This window comes from Phyllostomus discolor, chromosome 1, assembly GCF_004126475.2.
Source record: "Phyllostomus discolor isolate MPI-MPIP mPhyDis1 chromosome 1, mPhyDis1.pri.v3, whole genome shotgun sequence".
In the NCBI taxonomy this organism is placed as follows: domain Eukaryota; kingdom Metazoa; phylum Chordata; class Mammalia; order Chiroptera; family Phyllostomidae; genus Phyllostomus; species Phyllostomus discolor.
The window spans coordinates 150995167-151018491 of record NC_040903.2 but is presented as its reverse complement, the minus strand read 5'-3'; the positions used below and the strand labels follow the sequence as shown (position 1 = coordinate 151018491).

The following is a 23325-nucleotide window of genomic DNA, read 5'->3' as shown; positions in this document are numbered from 1 at the left end:
AAGGGAAGACACCAGGACAGAGGCTTCAGTTCATCTGTCACTCTGACAGTTCAACTGTCACTGACTGACTTCACTGACATAAACATTTTCCTGGCCACTTACACAAACCCATTTGCCAGGCAGGCCAAGCATGGGGGCTGGAGAAGTGGCTTCATGTATATCTGATTGGACTTCCTAAACAAAACTTTTCCTTTGTTACTCCCCTGAGGGGCTGGCCAAAGGCAAGAGGTTGGAAGGGGACAACTATATTTGGGAAGAGGGACTATAGCAGCTAAAGCCTACTTTAAAAAATTTCCCCAATAATTTGGAAAGCTCTACTGGGTGGGAGGGTCTGTCTGTTTTGCTGTTGGATTATTTAGCCTAACGCCATTATTCTCCATATCAAGACAATGAAACCGAGAAACAGTTCGAGCTCTAAGGCAGCAGCTAATTTAGTGCTGTGGCTGGGGCCCAGGGCCAGACTTCCCCATGTAGAGCCCAGGGCTTCTACTACACCACACGGCCATACCACAATGCCACACTGCACAGCCATACCACAGCCAGGGGCTAAAGGGGTGGTGTAACAGGATTTAAGAATTGTCTCCTTTACCACGAAACTACTAAAAATCACAGAAGCCAACACCTTCTAGCTTTCTCTGGCTGCCCATGAATCAATAAGCCCCTGGATGTGGGGCTCCTGGGGGTGGGTAACAGGACCCGGGTCCGAGACCAGTACTTGCAATGAGTCAAGATATAAGGGATTACATGCATCTGTCTCTTCTTTAGGTGGTCTCCTATGAAGAAACTGGATGGGTGAGTACAACCTCTCAGGCTTTTCAAATCCCCAAAAAGGATCAGTTAAAATGAGGAAGTTATTTCTGAGAGCAAGGCAGATTAGAAGCATCTACTCGACCAGCCTCCTCTTACTAGTCACTCCACAATGCTTTCCTTACTCTATTACCTCTGCAGCAATACTCCTGAATTTCGGGGTCACTCTCCATGACTCACAAAAGGCTAATTCCTAATAACAAAGGGCATGTGGAGACGATATTTCAGAAGACGTCAAAGTCCTTCTTGCTGAACTTAACGAAAGTGAAGTTCGGAAGGATGAAGGTTCAATTACTGTGTGAAATTTTCCAGGTGGCTTTGCTTCAGTGACCTGACCAGGTGGAAGCATGAAGACCACCTGCTTCCCTGTTTGCACAGTGACTAATACATTTATAAACACTTTATAAACATTTAACTGTGGCAACTCTCTTAAAATAGTTCTTTCACAACTAGAATTCCACAGAGCTGAAATTACTAGGTGACTCTCTAAGGCCACTTCCAAAAACGGTGATGGGCTGCAAATTCTGGCGATGCGGGAACCCCATCCTCGCTGACAGGCCAGGACTGCCGCTCATTATGCTCAGGTCTGACTCACAAAGCCCAACACTGCATCTTCATTATGCAGGGAACATGGAGCAGATGATGACAATTTTACTGCAAACGAATTGCTGAGTTGCAACACACTTGGAGGGGACCTATTCCAAGATTCAGAGTGAACTCTGAGAATCAAAAATATCGACCCATGTTCTGATATTGGGAAACCTAGATATTCACAGGCAAAAGAATGAAATTAGACACTTATACCATATACAAAAATCAACTCAAAAAGAACAGACTTAAAAGTGCGACCAAACACTGCAAAACTCTAAGAAAAAAACATAGGGGAAAAGCATCTTGACATTGGTCTAGACAATGATTCTTAGATATGTAACTAAAGCAGAGGCAACAAAAGCAAAACTAGAGAAATGGGAATACATCAAACTAAAAAGCTTTGGCACAGCAAAGGAAACCATCAACAGAATGAAAAAGTAACTTATAGGAGAAAATATTTGCAAACCATATATCTATCTGATAAGGTGTTCAAAATATAGAAGGAACTCCTATAACTCAACAGCAAATAACAAATAACCTATTAGAAAATGGGCATAGAACTTGAATAAACATTTCTCTGAGATATACAAATGGCCAGCCAGTATATGAAAATGATGCTCAACAAACTCATCATGAAAATGCAAATCAAAACTACAATGAGATACCATTTCACACCTGTTAGGATGACTATTATTAAAAAACAAAAGAGCCCTGGCTGGTGTGGCTTAGTGGATTGAGCAGGGGCCTGCGAACCAAAGGGTCACCGGTTCAATTCCCAGATGGGGCACATGCTTGGGTTGTGGGCCAGGTCCCCAGTGGGGGGCACACGAGAGGCAACCACACATTGATGTTTCTCTCCCTCTCTTTCTCCTTCCCTTACCCTCTCTAAAAATAAATAAATAAAATCTTAAACAAAAAACAAAAGATAAATTTTGGTGAAGATGGGGAGAAGTTGGAACCCTTATATACTATTGGAAGGAATGTAAAATGTTTAGCTGCTGCAAAAACAGCATTGAGATTCCTCAAAAAATTAAAAATAGAACTACCATATGACCCAGGAATCCCACTTCTGGGTGTTTACCCAAGGAAATGAAATCAGTATCTTGAGGAGAAAGTACACTCCCATGTTCACTGCTGCATTATTCACAAGAGCCTAAGTGTCCAGTGGCCAATGGATAAAGAGAATACTATATGCACATACATACAAAAGGGTGGATATTATTCTGCCTTAAAAAGAAGGAAATCCTGTCATATGCTACTATGAATGAACTTTTAAGACATTATGTAAGTGAAATAAGTCCATACCAAAAGGACAACTATTACATTATATGATTCCTCCTATATCAGGTATCTGAAACAGTCATTCATAGAAGCAGACAAGAGGATGGTGGTTGTGGGGCGCTGGTGTGAGGGGAGCAGAGAGTTGTGCAATGGGCATAAAGTTTCAGTTATATGAGATGGACAAGCGCTGGAAACCTGCTATACAGCAGAGTACCTGTAGCCAACATGTACAGTGCACTGGAAATTTTGTTAAGAGGGAAGAGCTCATGTTAAGTGTTCTTACCAGAAAACAAACAGACAAACAACACAAAGGGGCAGAAGGCAATTTTGAAGGTGATGGATGTGTAGTAATAGTTTCAAGGAGATTTCCGTATGTCCAAAATGATCAATTTGTATACATTAAATGTGTGCATTTTTTTGTATAGCAATTACACCTCAATAAAGTTGTTAGAAATATCTCTTTTCCAATTTCAAATTCAGGGAAAAAACGATAGAATGTAAAATTCACTATAATAATCAAGTTTTTAAAAAGTTGGATGAATTTAATCTCATACAGCCTCTGAAGAGACAGGCACATCCGTGTCAGCAGAATTAAAGTGCTGAGTTCGAATTTGGCTTTGATGCCATTTTTAAGGCAAACTGTCTCAGTATAGATCTATTTCCCCCCTACATCTCTCGTACCATCTTAGTTAGAATCAGATTCTGCTACATGTGATAGAAAAATCACCCTATTAGAGGCTTAAGCAAGACAGAAGTATGTTTCTCTCTTACATAAACTAAGCTCAGAGTGAGGCAGCCCTAGGCTGGCATGGTGACCGCACAGTCGGCAGGGACCGGGCTCCTGCTGCTGCATTGCTCTCTGTCTGCAGCACAGCCTTTCCTCTCCTGACCCAAGGTGGTTCCCGGAGCACCCACATTCCTGTCAGCAGGAAGGAAGGGGTGGCAACCAAGGACACACATCCCACTTTCATGGCATTTCTCCAAAGTTGCATGGGGCACTTCTACTTGTGTTCCACTGTCCAGCACTTAGCTGCGTGAGTACATCCTGTTGCAAGGGGACCTGGAGTTTTTATTTTGGGTGAATATAGATCCAATCAAAACCTGGGATTTCTTTATTAATGTAAGAAGCAGAGAATGGTTATCAGGGGATAATTAACTAGCAGTTTCTGTGTAAAGTGTTCCACTAGATTCAATAAGGATGAACACTTCAAAGAAGAAAAAGTTTGTCTGGTTGCAATGAAAGCATGGGGCCAGAGTGGGGCCAGGAATGGATGAACACAAAGATTCTACATAACACAATCAATGCATAATTTTTACAGTGCTACACATTACCTTTCCTTCCCTGTTCAATACCTCTAAGAACTGACTCCAAAGCTCTGAAGGCTAGCTGGTAGGAAAACAAATGCATATGTACAAGCTACTTTTGTTTACATTTGTTTATATATAACTAGACAACTGGATAAATGAGGCTTTTGGCACCATGTAAACAGCTCTTTTAATTGACTAGCAAAGGAAAAAACAGAATTATCACTAAGAGTAACATCATGGTGTGGAAAATACAGGTGCTACAGCTTGATGAGCTTATACAGAGCAGACTTCACAATGACAAATAATGACAGAAAGAAAATAAAAGTGCCAACTGGGGCTTCGTCCATAATGGACTTGTGAGCTGGCTTTTTGGCTTTGCTCATTGATCACGTCAGGTCCCCCACCTTACAAACGGGAGGACACTTCATGCTGCACATTTAGTCAAACCGATTCCTTCCTCCGTCGCAACCTTTCTTGTGTTTTGGAAGCCTGACAGGTTGATTCACTGTACTGATTTCTGGAAGCGGTCGGTTGTTTTGGAGCATATACAGAGAATGGACACTGAACATTCCATATGCACACAACGCGTGTGTGACCACCGGCCTCCACTTCATGGCTACCACCTAGAACTCACAGATGCTGTGAGCAGCATCTAATTAAGCAAGAACCTGATTCTGGATAAAGAAGCTCAGTCTTCGCCTGAAGTTCAGTTGATCTTTACCTGGAGAACCCAGACTTACAAAGCAGGAGGGAACTCCAGCAAGCCTAGGAACCACTTCCCAAGCTTTCCAAACCCAACTGGGAAAGAAAGGAGGCTCCCTGGCCAAAGTGGGGTTGAGGGAATGGTTTCTCACTGCTGCATGAAGGTGTGCAGCTGATGACCGAGGAGTGGGGACGTGGTGTTATGACAGCTTTAGGACCCCCTGATAAACTGAATCCCGTGTTGCCTGGTAGGGGTTTAGGAGATCCTACACTCTATCAGGTGTAAGAACACCAGGGCTGTGCACAACAGGGAGCCCTCCCTTTTCAGGAAGGCAAGTGAGTATAATCTTCAGTTCTCTTGGGCGTGGCCACCTAACAGTCCTCTGCTAGTCACTAGCAAAAACTGCTGGATTCAATCAGCTAGGTTTACAAATAAATCTCACAGGCCTTCACTACTTAAAGGGATGCTCTGTTGACTGAAGAAGATCTTGTTACAAAGCGGCCAGTGCCTGAAGCTCACTGCAGCAGGAAGAAGTTTTCTTCAGGAATCTCTTATCAAGAAAGAACCTGCTTATCAGCAAATGAAAAAGTTGTGAGTTCAAGGAACAGCAAAGTTTAGAAATGGGGGAGGGGGGAAAGCAGTGAAAAGGCATGAATAGTTTAGGGATGCTTCCCACAAGGACAGCCTTCCTGCCAAGGGTAGCTTCCCCAGTGGACCCTAAACTTCTAAATCCTTCATTTGAAGAGTCTGAACATTTTTAATGTACCCTCTGTAGATGAGATGTGGAACTCAGCTTGGACTTACTGAACAGAATGCCTATAAAATATGAAAAGCACCACTTTATTGCTGCGATAGACTTCTGGGCCAGCCTGTGAACCTAACACCATTCACAACACCATTTCAGTGTACGAGGAACTCCACAGTCACAACCGCCTTCTGATCCATAAAATGCACTAGCACCCCTTATTTTCAGTTGGTGGCAATCTGTATTTTATTTGCCTTTCCAAATGAAAATATGGGCTGCTTTACGGAACTGTAACAAACTCTTCCACATGCATCCAGTGTGCAGTGGCAGTAGTTAATATCGTGCAAAGTTCCCTCACACTCTGTCCTGTAGATGAGGAAGTGAACGGGACAGGCAGCGGGCTTCAGGAGATGCGTAGCCGGCTGCGTGAAAGCAGGACAGGCAGGGGTGATGACGTGCCTCCCATTCCTGAGTCACAGAGCGGGTGGCGCTGCCCACAGAGCATCCCACGGTGTCAGTGGGCTGCAACATCAGGAAACTTCCCTCCCTGACTCTCCAACAAAGAATCCTTGAAGTGCAGTAATGAAAGCATTTTCTCTGATTTTATCTCTTGTCTGGCTTGTGGCAGCAAAAAAGAAAAACCATACCATCCGCTGGCGGATAAAAACGTGAATAGCTGTGTACTGTCACCAGATCCTTAGGAGGAAAAACGATAAATGACCTAAAGAAAGCTCTGGAACACTGTATGTAAATCTGAGGTAAGAAGCGCCACTAAGTTCTGTGACAGCACTTAGTAGCTTTGTTCTTAGCAATGAAGCAATTGCACGTGTGATTGAAACAATCTATACTGACAGCTATAACAAAGGCTCAGGAAAGAGGGCAGGAGACCACTTAGAACAACCTGAAATATCTAATTTCCTGAGAAGAGAGAAGTGTGACCCATTCCAGAGCTCGAGGGCCAAAAAGATCTGGAATTATAAACTTAGACGGAGGCCACAGACAACTTTCTGATTCTCGGCACCTCCGCTCTGGTGAAGGCACACCTTATAGACTGACTGAGGGCAAGGAGCCACAGAGTGAAAGCAAGTGCAGTGAACAGAAGCAAGTGGAAGGAAAGAAAGGGAAAACAAGAGCGTAAAACTGGCGAAAATGATGACGCTGAAGCTGGGCCAAGGTGCGAGGAAATGGGCACACCACACGCCGCCCGTGGGAGACGCTGCTGCAGCCTCTCTGCGACGGGCAGTTCAGTCGGTGCATCAGCAGCGTCCAGACCCCACGTCCCTTTGACTCGGGGGCGCCATTATTACATGTTATCCTAAAGGAATATTTACAGATATACAAAGTGACTTAATGAAAAGTTAATAAAAATAACAATAACAACTAACACTTATTGGGTGCTTATTTCTTTCATATAAGAGCAAGCTTGTTCTGAATTCTGATGCAGGCCTTAGGAGGGGGTGGGGTGGGAAATGAACAAACACTTTAAAGATTCTAAGTAACAGATAAATGTATTTTTTTTAAAGGTACAACACATTACCACACATTACCTTTCTTTGGCTGTGAAATAACCTTACAGATGAATCACAAGTTCTGAAGACTAGATGGTAAAATGAATGCATATGCACAATCTACTTTCATTTACATGTGTTTATAATGGTACCAGCAACTAGATAAATGTGTTTCTGGCATCATGGAAACAGCTCTTCTAATTGAATATTAAAAGGAAAAATTAAAATGGTCAGTAAACCTCACATCATGGTGCAGAAAAACACAGGTACCATAGCTTTATGCATTATAACAACAGCAGATCACCCAAGACAGAAAAAAACAAAAAAGTTGACTGAGGCTATTTTGTTTTCTGTATCTTAACTCATTTTATTGTAAGGATGTTCATCACGGTGTTGTTTGTGATAACCTCTTAAACACCCATTACAGAAAATAGGCTACATAACTGTGGTATTTCCATATGATGCAAGCATTAGGAACCAATGACAAAGGGTAATGCAGAACTCTATTTACAGACATGAAAACCAATGTCTTCTGAGGGGAAAACACACGAGTATGCAATAGTGTATGTAGTATAATGCCATTTTGTTAAAACACTAAAAGTGATAATGTGTATGAATGGGGATAATTACAATTTATATTCTCTTTTTCATCTGGAGCTTTCAGACTTTTAGAATTAAACACGTATTATTACAAAAAAAGAATCACAATATTTCAAGTGATGGGTATTTTTATAGAAATAAAAAACTCTTCTTCCACAAAGGGGAGAAAATATTTAGCTGAGCGAACATTTGTGAGGAACATAAAGAATGTTGGGTTCTTTGGGCACAGACTCATCCCAAATATGAACTTGAAACTGAAAAAGGAGAACTCCTGTCAACACAATGCATTTTGAGAAGAACAGAACACATCTGTAGGTCGCAGCCATTTTCAGCCAAATTCTAACTCTGTGCACTTGGGACAGAGACAGAGGGCAAAAGGCACCTCTCCTTTCCCTCCCTTCGCAGGCGCTTCTATGAGAGCCTGCAGTTTGGTCCGGAGGCCCCTGAGCCCACTGCTGGGGTCCCAGCACTCCTCCCCGGGACTCGGGGTAATTGGAATGCTTATCCTGGTTTTGAAGAGTGCCTTGAACAAACACTGAGAACCCTCAAACAACTCAAAAACCATGAAGTGGACGTGGGGGCAGTTACTGCGCATAAGGAGAATCCCCAGCCCATCCTCTCTCACTCTCAAACAAATGTGAGAACAAAAGCACTTTATGGGTGTTTTCTCTTAATGGATTTCTAATCCTTCTGAAGTATTGTTTAGGGCATTTAGCAACAGATTTCGTTAGATTTAATGACATTTGTGAAACATGTGTTTTAAATTATACTGAGAAATCTAACAGAGATATCAAGATATTATATTGCCTGATATTTAGAAGGAAACCATTTCCCATATGAAGGTCAACATTTACAAATAAAACAGTATAAATAAGTGTATTAAATGCACACTTTCATCTTTAGACATGAAAAATATAGATTCCATAGCTTAAATGTTTGGAAATCTTCACCAGAAAAATTCTGTTAAACACAAAAGTAATCTATGCCTGATGTAAACGGTATTGTTGCTTTTATAAAGATCTGAGGGGGAGGAAAGAATGTTGCAAGTGCATAATATATCTCAAATTATATAAAAATATCCTAATCCATATACACATACAGATCACACAATCAATTTTTTCATTAATTTGATCACCTTGTCTTTCCTCATCTTACAAATGAGGAAACTGAGGCACAGAGGCAAAGTGCAGTTTAGAAACTTGCTTTTCTACAATGTAGAGATAGTCCGTGATAAAACAAAACCAGAAACTCGAGACAGTAGAAGTTCTGAAATATCACGACACCGTTTAACCCTTTGGTGTCCTATTACATGCTAGGGTCAGAAGCTGTGTCCAGCTTTGGAGGCAACAAGGTGCAGCAGGCAGCTTAATCCTTGTGCACCAGTTTTCTAGCTTGTTATGAGATTAATATTATACTGTTTGACATAATCAGAGGAAAAGGCATTGCTGGTGGTATTTTAGCCTATGATTTGCAGCACAGCATTTTGTGCCTTAGCAATAGCAAATGAGGGAGGAGTTTTCTAAACCCAACCCAGTGACTACAGCTCACCATGGTGGAGTTAACATCATCCTGTGTTAAGAGCTGCCGTCATCATAGTATTATGTCTAGATTTTTGTTTATTTATTCTTCACTATGCTAGTGACTGCAACTCATACCATCTTTCCATTCCTGCGCCTCCATAACCTCAACCATTGTTCCCATCGTGTAAAACAGAGCACAAATTTTAGGTGACAAAGCTTCAGTTGGTAGATGCGAAGCATTCAACGAGAGCAGAACCCCAAGTCCTGCACAGCCATTATGAAGTAACTGACCTATATGAAACTGCTACCATGGTTCACAAATTTATTGTCAGGTTCCAGCCTCTAGCTGTTCTCTGATTGTTCTAAATACTTGACAAACTGAAGCCTTTTCACTTTCCGTTGAAATTGCCTCATCTGCCTGTCAGAGCGCCATGGGGGACTCCATTACTTTTCTGACTTCTTTCCCCTCCTGACAAGTCATTTAGCTGGCTTCTTGTTGTGAAGGCTGTCCATGTCAAATTAGCCAGGGCCCCTATTGTCCTTATTACCACTCGAAAAGCCATCATGAGTAATGCTACGGGGTCCCTCAGTTGTCATCATTTGTCAGAAAGAAAGGGAGTGTGGTTACATATAGCTGACAGGTAATTTCAGTGTCTACAATTACCCCAATTAGTCTTGTCATAAACAATTCGATAAATGCACACCAATACAAACAGATAAACACACCAAGGTCTCTCACTATTAATGCTGTGTAATGGGTAAATCAGTGATATAATGCTATATTTTATTTATTTTTTTAAAACTCTGCTCAGCTGTGAGCTGGCACTTGCTACCTGGCCAGCGCAAATTGTACTATCTACTTTCATTAACTCATCACCACAAGAAAATTTGAAAGGCTGTGACAAAATTCATTTAGAGAGTGAGGGAAAGAGCAGATTGTTATAACACCTGCTTTAGGCAAGGATACAACAAAGGTTTTCTTTTTTGTCAGTTCTGGGTAACTATGGGCTTTAAAGTTGACTATTTTGTGTTAAAACAGCAATATTTGAAATATGATAGAAATAGGGAAGAGAAAAATTATATCCACGCTGAAATTAGGAAGCTGATCTGAAAGCAAAAAAAATAAGCCTGCTGCTCAATGTACCAGTCAGCAACTATATATTAAAAATGATCGTGGACCAGTAGTTTCCCATGTAAGATGATTTCAGTTCTCTCCAACTAATGATTCCCATTTTTAAAAAACTGTATCTTAAAACCGTATATATAAAGCTCACCATGTTAGATATCAAAGTTATTTATTGCCTCCAGTATTCCTATGGATTTGTTTAAAAAAGGCATCAGCATGGCTCCTTGCTGGACTCAGTATAGAGGTGATTAGGACTCAGCAAGTTGGAATATTGGCTCTCACGTATTCTCCAAACACTGGGAATGAACCTGTTTCAACACAACACCCTCTAGGAGTACTCTTCAGTTACACTCTGTATTCAAGCTTGAATGAAACACCGTTAAGTTCACTCTTGTGAACCACATAATAAGTGCTCAAGACTCAACATCTGTAGCGTCCACTGTGCCCTGTCTGTTTGCTGACCGCAATCTTAAGTGATGGCTGAAAAACCCAACACAAGGATATTGTTGTAGGAAATTGCTCTTGGCAACTATTTGTTCAAGCTCAAGATTTTTTTTTTTTAAACCAACACTAAGAACCCACCAGAAAATAGGACAGGTCTCCCTAATGAGTAATCTATTTTAGCACAGTCTTGTCTAGGCATGACAGTTTACTGAGAGGCTTGAAAAACTCGTAATTACCAGTGTTACAGGGCAATTAATGTATATTACACTGCACTACTCATGGCAGCAACTGTCATTTTCTCAATAAAAATGAGTACTCTTCAGCTAAAGGTGACATTAATTGGGACTTTAATGACTATGCAGAGGAGCTGAAGCCAAATATGAACAAAACAGCGATTCAATGAGCGACTTCAGAAACGAGAAAATTGTACTAAAATGAGATTAATTGCTGTTTAGAAAAAGGAAAGAACCTAAAAAGCTATTAAATTGCAGGGTTTGGGTGCCCGGGTGATGGTTGTGATGTTAATCTTGCATTCTCACAGCAGGCAAATATTCACTAAATTCAGAGCCTTTTGACAGCAGGAAAAATCATGTATGCTTAACTTCAATCCATCAAAAATATATTTCAGCTTTTATCAGTGTTCTAAATACTTCTGCAATTTCAAAAATTACTGCTCCATTCCTTGGCTGTCATCATGCAAATGCGAACACTGTCAATATTGCTATGAAAAATTTCCCAGCTTCAAAAGGCCTACTTCAGTGATAAAGAAAGAAAAAATGTGAAGATTAGAATTGCAAAACACACACTACTAATATAACAGAAATCAAACAATAAGAATTTAATGTTTAAGTTGTGGAAACTGCTAAAATAGAAAATGATGGGGTGGGGTTTTTTTTTTTTTGGTGGAAAAATCAAAGAAAATAACTCTGAAATTCTTCCAAGGCTTGTAACTTTATACTTAATTAATCATCACCAATAATTAAGACACTATTTTGCATCCTGACTTCAGGTGCTATCATTGTTAAAACTGCTCTCTCATTTCTAAAAGCCTTAATCCTTATATCTAGTTCTTTAAGACATTTATATAATTGCTTTTCTTTAGGACCTTTTCAAATATCTTGATGACTATATATATAAAACACAGCACTTAAACTTTGACATGTAGGAGGGATAAACGAATTAGGTAATTCTGAAAGTATGTATCTGTAACTTGAATTTTTTTTTAAGAGGAGAGATCAACAATTTAGTATTTTCATTAAAGAGGGAGTCTTCAAAAAAGTTCCATTTGGTCAGAAATGTAGCATTGGCAATAGCTGCCCTATAAGAAGATCAGGCCTGACTTTAGAATACTGGTCACTTTCCTACTGCGTGAGCAATTCTGTTTGTTCTGCATTTTAATATTTAAAGAGTCTTCTCATCTACAGTTTAGGTCAGGGCTCAAGACACATGAACACATGTATAATTCTGGCCACACTCAAGAACCACATCCACTAAATGACAGGGGGAGGTGAAACAGTGCGCTTTCCATCTTCAGATCAATGGTAAACCCTGTCCACTCTAAAAACCCAGAAATACAAATCACCTGACCTCCATTATGAGGACTGGTTATTGGCCACTTGTCTGCCAGAATATACTTACATGGCCACTGTGGAAGAAGAGTGGCAAGGGAGACACACACATATCCGTGTGTGTCTGAACTCAGTGACTGGAGGTTCTTTCTGCTAAGTTTTATCTTCCAGCTGTTTCATTCATGAGAAATACGCTTTTCTGAGTTTTGGAGCTGAGATTAAGAGCAATCATCTTTGTAAAACAATTGGCTTCTAGGGTCCTGCATTCCCTGTACTACCTGCTCTTCCTCTTCCTCCAACTTTCCATTCTCTTGTATCTAGACTTTTCTGTTAACAGCACAATTTGTCCTCAAGAGTCTAACAAATGTCCTTTTTAGTCCCTCTTTTGGGGGGTGAAAAGAGGTCTTTGTTTTTCATTGTACCATTTCAAAAACTAAGCTTCTCTCATACCTCAAAAACAGCTTTATTTTAAGGACAAAAAATTCACCAAGCTCCCCCCAAAGTCTTTTCAGGCAGAATCCTTAGAGAAGGCAGGTGCCTTTGGCTAAATTATCTCTACTCACAAACCATTCACATACATTTGCTTTAAGAAAAAAAAACACACTACATGTCAATAGTTTGATTCCATTTTGTCTATGCAAATACCATTGATAAAAATTTCAATGGAAGTTTTCAGGGAGTGGAAGAGTTCCAAACTAGGTATTGAAAAGGGACTCAGGCATAGGATACTAATTCACCAAACTTGCCAAGAATGATCTAACCCAGTAGCCATTCAAAGGCAACTGCAAACCATCTACATGATCCCAGATAATCCCTAATACTGTATCTCTCGGATCTCATCTCCATTCTGCAGTTTACTGCATGAGGCTCCATTTGGGGCTCCAGGTTTCCCATTGCAAAAAAAGGGGCAACTTTGTCATGCTAAATTTGCTGCATGTGAACCAAGCACTGAGCACTTGGCGAGGCAACCAGCTCCAGGAATGTTAACGACTGGAATAAACCTTTAAGGAGCGTTTCTAAAATGCACTTATTTGATACTGTTGTTCAGTTGCTGAAATTCTTTACCCCTCACAGTGGCCACAGTGGTGCTGTGAGAAAAGGTGATCACATCAAATCACGTGAAAGACTCGTACTAAAAAGCAGGAGGAGCTACTCTCTCAGCCGAGGCTAAAATTCCACTTGTAACCTTATTATTATTTTGCACAAATATCACAGGTCTCTTTTACAAAATACTACTCAGTGGTTTAAATTTCTTACTGAGGCCTCTCCTGAGACTGAAATGCACCACGATGCCCATCAATCTCGCCATTGCCAGACCACGTTAGAACTGGGAACAGTGACAAGTTACAGGGACTCTCTCTCCTTTTTAATCAATTCCAGGAGATTAATATGATGCATTTTTTTTAGCTATAGACCCTCAGAACATTATAAACTCACTGAAGAAGCCAAACTGGAATATCTCAAGTTTGGGAGATGAACAATATTTTGATGTGCCAAGGCTAATACATTATATGTTTCAAGTCTTACTATTAAGACCTGTAGCAACTGTTTTAAGAGATGAGTAGGAATGGAACAAATGGTAAATGTTTATTCAGTCATACAGTTCTGAAAGAAAACAACTGTTAATTTGCATTAGCTTGGGATCACTCAGCAGACTGCTTTTTAAGAGCTATCACCTCTCAGCAGGCCATAAAAGGGGGAGCTTTCATTCGATTTCCTCCTACCTTCTCTTGCTACATGGCACTTAATTTGGATTTATTTTCTATTCATCGCCAATATCCCACAAATCAAAAATCACTTCAAAATAGATACTGTTCTTTGTCAGTTAGTTTGTGCAGGAAGTCAACAGGCTAAAAAACCTGGGGTCAATGCAGACAGATGCAGCTTCTGCTCCATCTTCCAATACAGAAAATTCTAGAATGATAAAACTTAAGGTACCTTCTGAGTCATCAAACAAATTACATTTAATACCATTTTAGTGCAATCAGGACAGTTATCCCACATAAATGAAAGGTAAATGTCCTCTTTGTGGGCAACAGAATGTAAGCCATCTAAATGTAGGTGAACCTTTTTGTAGAGAATAGTATCCTTTGATTTCCCTGTCAATTAACCCCTCCCCCCTTATAAGGTGAAGAGAAAAGGAGGGTAGTTAACTGGGGAGAGGAGTCTGTGTCTCAGGGGTTCTGCACAGTCTTTGGCCTTTGAGTAATCTCAAAATTTTTGACATAAGATGGGATTTCTAGGACATCTCCACTCCATGGTCTCAAGATTTTATGAGACTTTAGAAAAGCTAACTTGAGTGGAAAATCAGTTATAGGGTACTTTTTTGGAAAGCAAGACCATTTATCCTGGGCTAAAAGAGAAAAAAGATCTTAAGTAAGGAGGCTGAGGGTACAAAAAAGAAAAAAAAGGACCGAATTAGGTAAATGGTGGGAACACCTTGGCACCTGAAGTGAGAAGGGAGACAAAAGAAAATCTACCACAGTTGCACCCCAGGGAGCATGGGGTGAAGGTGCGGGATATCAGGAAAGGGCAACTGAGGAGGAAAGGAGGAGGCGATCAGATCTCGGCTTCTTCATCGGGGGTCTACTCGGCTTGCAAGGGTCTTTGTTCCCATCAGTCAGCAAAGTGATGTGGAACAAGACATGTACTGTATTTCAGAACCCAGGTCAGAAACTGGATCTCCAAAAAATCAAGGGTGCTCTATCCCTAGGAAAGCACTGCATGAGATGACCCCATGATAGAAACCTCTTCATAAGGGTCACCCACTTACCCAACCCAGATACAATGAACGTTGACTTACTGTGGAGTATAAGCTTCCAATTGCAATTTCAGCCAAATGTGGTGGCGAAAGCCACTAACACCGTGCCCTCCAGGATCTGTGCTTCTCTTTCTAAGGAAGGCACTATGGCAACTGGACATTTAGATTTAAAGCGGGGGGAGTTATCCAGTTTTGAGTTTATTTTTTCCTTAAGATTTCCACTCTGAGCCTCAACTTTGTCTGTTACTTCCTTCTGTTTCTATTCTATTTCTAGTGGGGGAATACCTGTTTTCCCTGCCTTCTTAGCAAGGCCTGAAAGGTGATACAAAACACAAGAGAGTTGAGAGGGGAAGCTCTTTCTCCTGCATTCTTATGCTGCAATAGGGATCTTTTCTTATCCTGGGCTTTCATCAAAGGATCTTAAATTTCACTGTTGCTCTTCATGGGGAGAAACTATTCTTTTTACTTGTAACTTTGTATGTACATACATTCTCTACTCCCACTCAATTGCAACATGCAATTAGAATGAAGAGCACGGGTGGTTGGGCTAACTGTGGAGGACTAACTATGGAACCCTCCCCAAAGGTGGCACTGGGCACTATTAAAAGAGTATCTTAACATGTGCATTCCTACCATATTAAGAAATAGGGTGAATTTTATCTCAAACAAATCTGCCTGTTTTAAATCCACTAGTAATATACATATATATGTGTATATATATGTATATATATATATATATATATATATATATATATATAGTGTGTGTGTGTATATATGTTTTGAACAATTAAAATAGAAAAAAATAAAGTTTTTGGAAAAAGTGAATGCAATGGGCCCTTGGCGATGTAGTCAAACTATTTGTTTTTGTGGCTATGATCTAAGGTTTGAAATACCTAGGTAAGTCAGAATGGGTTTTCCTCATCCAGTACAAACACATGAATTTTAGAGTTCTCATTTATCTATTTTAATGTCATGGGACAGATATATAGAAAATAAAAATGCAAGTTTTGGCATCTTATATTAGCGAAAGGTCAAATGCTTTTTCTTGTTCTGCCTTCGATATGTTTTTTCTTTCTCTGTTTTAACATTTGAATCATCCACATAACCACAGCTCCAACTACTGGTCTTCATAGCTTTTCTAATTAATTAGTTTACGTGGTCCCTGTCTCCCTTTCCACCAGCTGCGTTATCAGGCTGGACCTTTTCAACAGTAGAGCTGTGAGTCTTTAAAAACTTTGGAGCTGGTGACACAGGAAGTGAAAATGAGAAGAGATGTTTGAATTGGCCAAATGGCTAACGTTCTGAAACTGTCTTTACTTGGAACGAGGACAGTTGGCTCTGCTTCCCTCCCCTGCAGATTGAGTTCAGGCCGCTGCCTCGGTGCTCTCAGTGTCCCCTGAGCCCTCACCCTCACGCACGACACAGATTGTGAGCTCCTTGAGGGAAGGACTCACATTCACCCTTGGGTGCCTGGTACATAGCTAATGCTAAAGAAGAATTTCGATGAATAATAAACAAAGCAATCCCTGCTCTGACACTAATGAATTAATCTTAGACAAGTTCCTTTATCTTTCTGAGCCTTTGCTTTCTAATCCATTAAAATGCTTTCAGTTTCCTAGAGGAATGGTTAGGCTCAAACAAAATAATGAATGTGGAAGCGCTGTATAAAGGCAATAGATTACTACAGCTGTTGTTAATAATTACCGTTTGGATTTATACAATAAAAACTTCACTTATTCAACAGGAGGGACAAGGGTGGTTTCTAAATGTCTCAACATTTTTCCCCCATAAGAAGCTCATAAAAATCTAGTTTTCTTAGAATTCTAAGATGTGCTGTCGCACCCACACAGTCTTTTCGTATTTTGTTTATTTGTTTTCCCCCTGTCTCCTGTGCCCTTTGCCCCTCAGGCCCAACTCCAAATCAACACACAGACCTTTTCCAGGCTCTGGTTCCTGCTCTGGAAGGACAGGCTGCAGTGACTGGGTTCAGACAATTTATACGCAGGCATTTTCACTGTGGCAGCGCACTTCTGCAGAAGGCGCCCTGGCTGTGCTGAGAGATGGGCTTCTGCCGAGGGGACTAAAGAGCTGGTGGGGCCTGATTAGTGCTGCGTCCTCCATCGCCAGCACCCTTGCTTCCCGACTCCCCACTCCTTCACATCGTCTTTCCCCTCTCTGCCAGGCTGCCTGGTGGGAGGAGAAAGTGAAAATGAAGAAAGAACACTGGATACATGTAAATGACCTCTCCAGGGTTGTTTGGGAGCCACCAAGCTGGACCTAACAAAAGACACAGAATCTACCTTAAAAAACAAAACAAGAAAACACAAGAACAACTGTTCAAGTATTGAAGTAATAGCTCCTCATTCCTTATGTTCAGACACTAGCAACAGAGGACTCACTGAGTTCAGACTGAATGGTGCCAGAGACTTCATAAGACAGCGTTTATCTAGTATTGAATGAGTAATTTCCACAGACAGCTGAACTATTTGAGAAGCTAAACAAGTAACTGAAACTTCAGAAACCCTGGTGAGCGTAAGTGCTACATGAGCCACATGTCCCCAATTCCCTGAAAGCACAAAGGCACCGCAGGTAAGTCCAGTGTGGGGGATTATTTTTAAGGCAGTAGACCAATACAAACACATTGTTTGCTCTTTGTCATCTGGTTTGTCTTAATCATGAACTAAAAATTCATTTATAATGCTGTATACAAATGCCATGTTTATATCAGTATCATATGCTGCTTGCTTGAAATCGTATACATTACAATTAAGAACAGAAATTCAAGTTAATGGTCAAAGACAACCAATAACAAAACCACTAAATTCCAGTTGTCAAACATCATTTCATATGTATATTACTGTTGTTCTTAAAAAAGAGTAATTATTAAAACTAAAGCTATACGAGCGAGTGTTTATGACTTCCTATTGAAAAGCCCAAATTACAGCGCACTCATTTCGGGTTGAAGAAAGTCGTGTGGCCGTCCCTGTGCGATGGCCTCGTGACTTTATATCCTCTTGTCAAACCTCAGCAGTTTTATTTGTGGTGATGCATGCCGGAGAAGGTTGGAGGTTAAAGTTGATAGGAGGGGCAACAGGAAAATCAACCAAGTCCTTTCAAGAGATTACAACCTTTAACATACTTGGGCCTGTCGGCAGTTTCTGCCAACTTTACAAGTCTGTGGCTGGTGGTGTTTTTAAAAACGGATTCTCAAAATCAGAGGTCAGTTGGGTCCAGTAAATGCCCTCTTACTCTGAAATAATCCTAAATGGTTAATGTATTCACAGTTTATTGCTGTAAGATTCAGTTTGTACTTAAATCTTAAAAATCTGCCTATTTTTCAAGTACCTGAGATCTTGGAAGGTGAAGTGACTAACCCCCAATTCATGACATGGCTCCACAAACAGGGAAGCAGCTGTTGGAAGAGAAAAAAAGAAAAGAAAAGAAGAAAGAAACCAGAAAAAAGCAGTTCCTGCTGGATACAATTTTTGTTTGGGGTCCTGGGCAAAGAGACATTTCATTAGTGCATTGGCTCCGCCCCCCAGGAAGTGTCCAGATTCTTCCCGCCTCACACTGAACAGAGGGAGGTATCTGACTGCAGCCTAGGTGCCAGAGCAGGGAGCTGCAACAACATCACAAACTAAGACTCAGCAATGACTGCAGAAACATCTCACTGCAGTATCTGTATCCCTAGATTTGTCATACATTGGTTTCCTTACAGGTCATCTCAGTATTCAGTACTTCTGGTTACCTTTTATCAAATGTATATTTTGGGTCAGGCACTGTATACACCCAGGCTCAATAAATCCTCATAAGAATCCTAAAAGTTCAGATTTTACAGATGAATAAAAAGAAGAGAGAGAAAATCAAGCATCATGCTCAAAGTCACACTGATAGTGAGCAGCCAGATGGGAATCAATTTAGCCCTTCGCCCCTCCAAACCTGTGCCCTTTCTACTCATCTGTGCTGCTTCTTGGGTTGTAACTAATGATGCAAATAATTTCTAGACTATCCCCCTTCCATGCTTAAAATTTTAAAATCATCATTAGCTGGTTTTAATGCACAGCGTGGTACTACACAGCAGCAAGGAAACAAGATTCAGCATGAAACATCCTTGGGTCCTGTATTGGATCAGCATGTGGTTAGAACTGGGGTCTAATGATATCATTGGGTGTTACTAATTATTAATAAAATGTTTCAGTATTTAAAGAGTTCTCTATGTCAAGGTGATTGACAGCAGTTTTATAACACTAACCACTTGTGAAATTAAAATGATTCTAACCATAAACATTAATTCCATTCCTTTCTGTTTTTAAATGTTTTGCCTGAGTCACAGATTACAGAATTTGATGCTGAGTGGCTTGATCTCATTGGGTCTCAGTTTCCTCAGACAGAAAGTAAGGTTATATCGCCGGGTGGTCTTGGCTGGCTGTAAAAAGTTAATAAGTATAAAATATGTTTAAAATTCCCTGATTAATTCTAGTGATTATAAAGTTTTTTTCCTTTTCTTTTTGAGGAAAATAGAGAGACACTGACCTTTATTAATAAAAGAGGGAAAACACAACCTTGAAAAAATTCACATACAAATGAAGGTGTGGAGTGAATGGAAACCCTGGGGTTCCCCAAAGCCACACACCAGCTGCCTCTTTTTTTGCAAACTCTGGTAACTGCACACAAGTGCTTTAAAAATACATTGATTTAGTAATGACCTGAAAGGCAAACTATTTTCTCACCGAGAAATGTTTGTCACTAATGTTATGAGAACTGTTAACTTTTATTTAGAGAGGTAGTATAATAAACATTTCTCAAACATTACCACTCATTGGCTAAGGTGAGGAAACACAGGTTGTCTGAAACATTTTTAAAAAATGCACTGACTGCTAAAAAACTACCAACATTTTCAAGATGTGTTTTTTATTAAAAATGCATTCCATAAACATTTCTGGTAGAAAATCTTCCAACTTTTTATAGTGCCTTGCATTCCTTTACTCACAGAGTGTCTAAATGTGCATGCATATACATATGTAATATGCAGATAACAGATACTTTCATTTGCTTTTAGTTTTTGCTATTTGACATAGATTAGGCATTAAGGGAAAGAACACATGACACCAGAAATCAGAAGCCATCAGTTCAAGTCTCTGAAAATAAGTTAGACACTAAAGAGGCAACTATTTTATTTTATTAATTAATTTTTGTCTGATTTGATACATTTTAATATCACAAAATGATTATCATCATAACTTTAGCTACTATCTCCACCATATCACATAATTACCATTTCATTTTTGTGGTGAGAACATGTAAAGTTTATTCACTTAACAACTTTCAAGCTTATAATATAGTATTATCTATAATCACCATACTGTACAATAGATCCACAGAATTGATTAATCTTTTTATATATATTTTTTGAAATGTAAAATATTTTATTTATTATTATTTTATTGTTATTCTATTACAGTTGTCCCTATTTTTCCCCCTTCAACCTCCTCTGCCCAGCCTACCCCCAGCTCCCATAGTCAATCCCTACCCTGTTGTCCATGTCCATGGGTCATTCATACATGTTCTTTGACTAGTGCCTTCCCCTCTTTTCCCCCATTACCCTCCTCCTCCCTCCCCTCTGGCCACTGCCAATGTGTTCCATGTTCTAATGTGTCTGGTTCTATTTTGCTCATTAGTTTATTTTGTTCATTGGATTCCTTGTATAAGTAAGATCATATGGTATTTATTTTTTACCAGCTGGCTGATTTCACTTATCATAATAATCTCCAGTTCTATCCATGCTGTTGCAAAAGGTAGGAGTTCTTTCTTTCTGCTGTGTAGTATTCCATTGTGTAAACATATCACAGTTTTTTGACCCACTTATTTACTGATGGGCACTCAGGCTGTTTCTAGTACTTGGCTATTATACACTGTGCTGCTATGAACATTGGGGTGCATAGGTTCTTTTGAATTCATGTTTTGGTATTCTTAAGATATATTCTCAGCAGTAGAATCATTGGGTCAAAAGGCAGTTCCAATTTTGATTTTTTGAGGAAATTCCAAACTGTTTTCCATAGTGGCTGCACCAGTCTGCATTCCCACTAACAGTGCTCTAGGGATCTTCTTTCTCCACAGCCTTGTCAGCACTTGTTGTTTGCTGATTTATTAATGATAGCCATTCTGACTGGTGTGAGGTGATATCTCATTGTGGTTTTAATTTGTATCTCTCTATTGGCTAGTGATCTTGAGCATCTTTTCATATGTCTATGGGCCATCTGTTTGTCCTCCTGAAATGTCTATTCAGGTCCTTTGTCCATTTTTAATTGGATTGTTTGTCTTCCTGGTATTGAGTCATACGAGTTCTTTATATATTCTGGAGATTAACCCTTGTCCAATGTATCATTGGAAAATATGTTCTCCCATATGGTTAGTTCCCATTTTGATGATGGTTTCTTTAGTCATGCAGAAGCTTTTTAATTTGATGTAGTCCCATTTTTTTCCTTTATTCCCCCTGTCCTAGGAGATATAGGGGCAAAAATATTGCTATGTGGGATATCTGAAATTCTACTGCCTATGTTTTGTGCTAGGACTTTTTTGGTATCATGACTTATTTAAATCTTTTATTCATTTTGAGTTTATTTTGCTGTATGGTGTAAGATGGTGGTCTAGTTTCATTTTTTTGCATGTACCAGTCCAGTTTTCCCCAAACCATTTATCAAAGAGGCTATTTTTTACTCCATTTTATGCTCCTGCCCCCTTTATCAAATATTAATTGAACATAGAGACATGGGTTTATTTATGGGCTCTCTATTCTTTTCCATTGATCTATGTGGCTGTTCTTATGCCAGTACTGGGCTGTTCTGATCACAGTGGACTTGGAGTATAGTTTTGTATCAGGTATTAAGATTCCTCCACCTTTATTTTTCTTTCTCAAGATTGCTGAGGCTATTAGGGGTATTTTTTGGTTTCATATAAATTTTTGGAGTATTGTTCTATATCAGTAAAATATACCATTGGTATTTCAATAGGATTGCATTGAATCTATAGATTGTTTTGGATAGTACAGATATTTTAATGATGTTAATTCTTTCAATCCATGAACACAGTATATGCTTCCATTTATTTGTATCTTCCTCAATTTGTTTCTTCCGTGTTCTATAGTTTTCTGAGTACAGGTCTTTTACATCCTTGGTTAAATTTATTCCTAGGTACTTTATTTTTCTTGTTGCTATAGTAAATGAGATTTTTTTCCTATTTTCCCTTTCTGGTAGTTCATTGTTGGTATACAAAAATACCATTGGTTTCTGAATATTGATTTCGTATCCTGCTACTTTGCCAAATTCACTTATTAGGTTGAGTAGTTTTTTGGTTGAGACTGTAGGTTTCCTTTGTACACTCTCATGTCATCTGTAAACAATGATAGTTTTACTTCCTCCTTTCCAATTTTCACTCCTTTTATTTCTTTTTCTTGTTTGATCACTGTGGCTACAACTTCCAATACTATATTGAGTAAAAGTGGTGAAAGCAGACACCTTTGTCTTGTTCCTGATCTTAAGGGGAGAGCTTTCAGTTTTTGCCCATTGAGTATGGTGTTGGCAGTTTTCTCATATATGGCCTTTATTATGTTGAGGAATGCTCCCTCTGTTCCCATTTTGCTGAGTTTTTTTATCATAAATGAATGCTGGATTTTACAAATGTTTTTTCAGTGTCTATTGATATGATCATGTGGTTTTGTCCTTCATTTTGTTTATGTGGTGTATTATGTTCATTGATTTATGAATATAGTCCCATCCTTGCATCCCTGGGATAAATCCCACTTGATTATGGTGTATGATCTTTTTAATGTACTGCTTTATTCAGATTGCCAATATTTTGTTGAGGACTTTAGCATCTATGTTCATCAGGGATACTGGCCTATAATTTTCTTTCCTTGTTGTGTCTTTACCTGGTTTTGGAATTAGGGTGATATTGGCCTCATAAAAAGAGTTTGGGAGTCTTTCCTCTTCTTGAATTTTTTTTTTTGGAATAGTTTGAGAAGAAAAGGAATTAGTTCATCTTTGAATGTTTGATAAAATTCACCCTTGAAGCCATCCAGCCCAGGGCTTTTGTGTGCAAGGAGTTTTTTGATTACTGCTTCAATTCTGTTCATTGTTATTAGCCCATTCAGGCTTTCTGCTTCTTCTTGGTACAGTTTTGGAAAATTGTATTTTTCTAGAAATTTATCCATTTCACCCAGGTTGTCCAATTTCTTGGCATATCATTGTTCATATTAATTTCTTACAAGGCAACTATTTTAAATGCTACTCAATATTCTGAGTTTAACTACTTTTCTTACAAATACCCTATTTTCCAACTCAAATTTAACATAAAGAAATACACAA

At 39.5% G+C, this 23325-nt stretch overlaps 1 protein-coding gene and 1 long non-coding RNA gene across 3 annotated transcripts in view; one reads left to right on the top strand and one right to left on the bottom strand.

Annotated features, from left to right (window-relative positions):
- The window catches only part of CDIN1 (CDAN1 interacting nuclease 1), a 212530-nt gene that overhangs the window by 40837 nt on the left and 148368 nt on the right, over positions 1–23325 (bottom strand). The window lies entirely within an intron of this gene.
- The window catches only part of LOC118501812, a 50737-nt gene continuing 44076 nt past the window's right edge, over positions 16665–23325 (top strand). The window contains exon 1 of the long non-coding RNA XR_004904468.1: positions 16665–17551. This is a non-coding gene — a long non-coding RNA (uncharacterized LOC118501812). The remainder of the gene's footprint in view (positions 17552–23325) is intronic.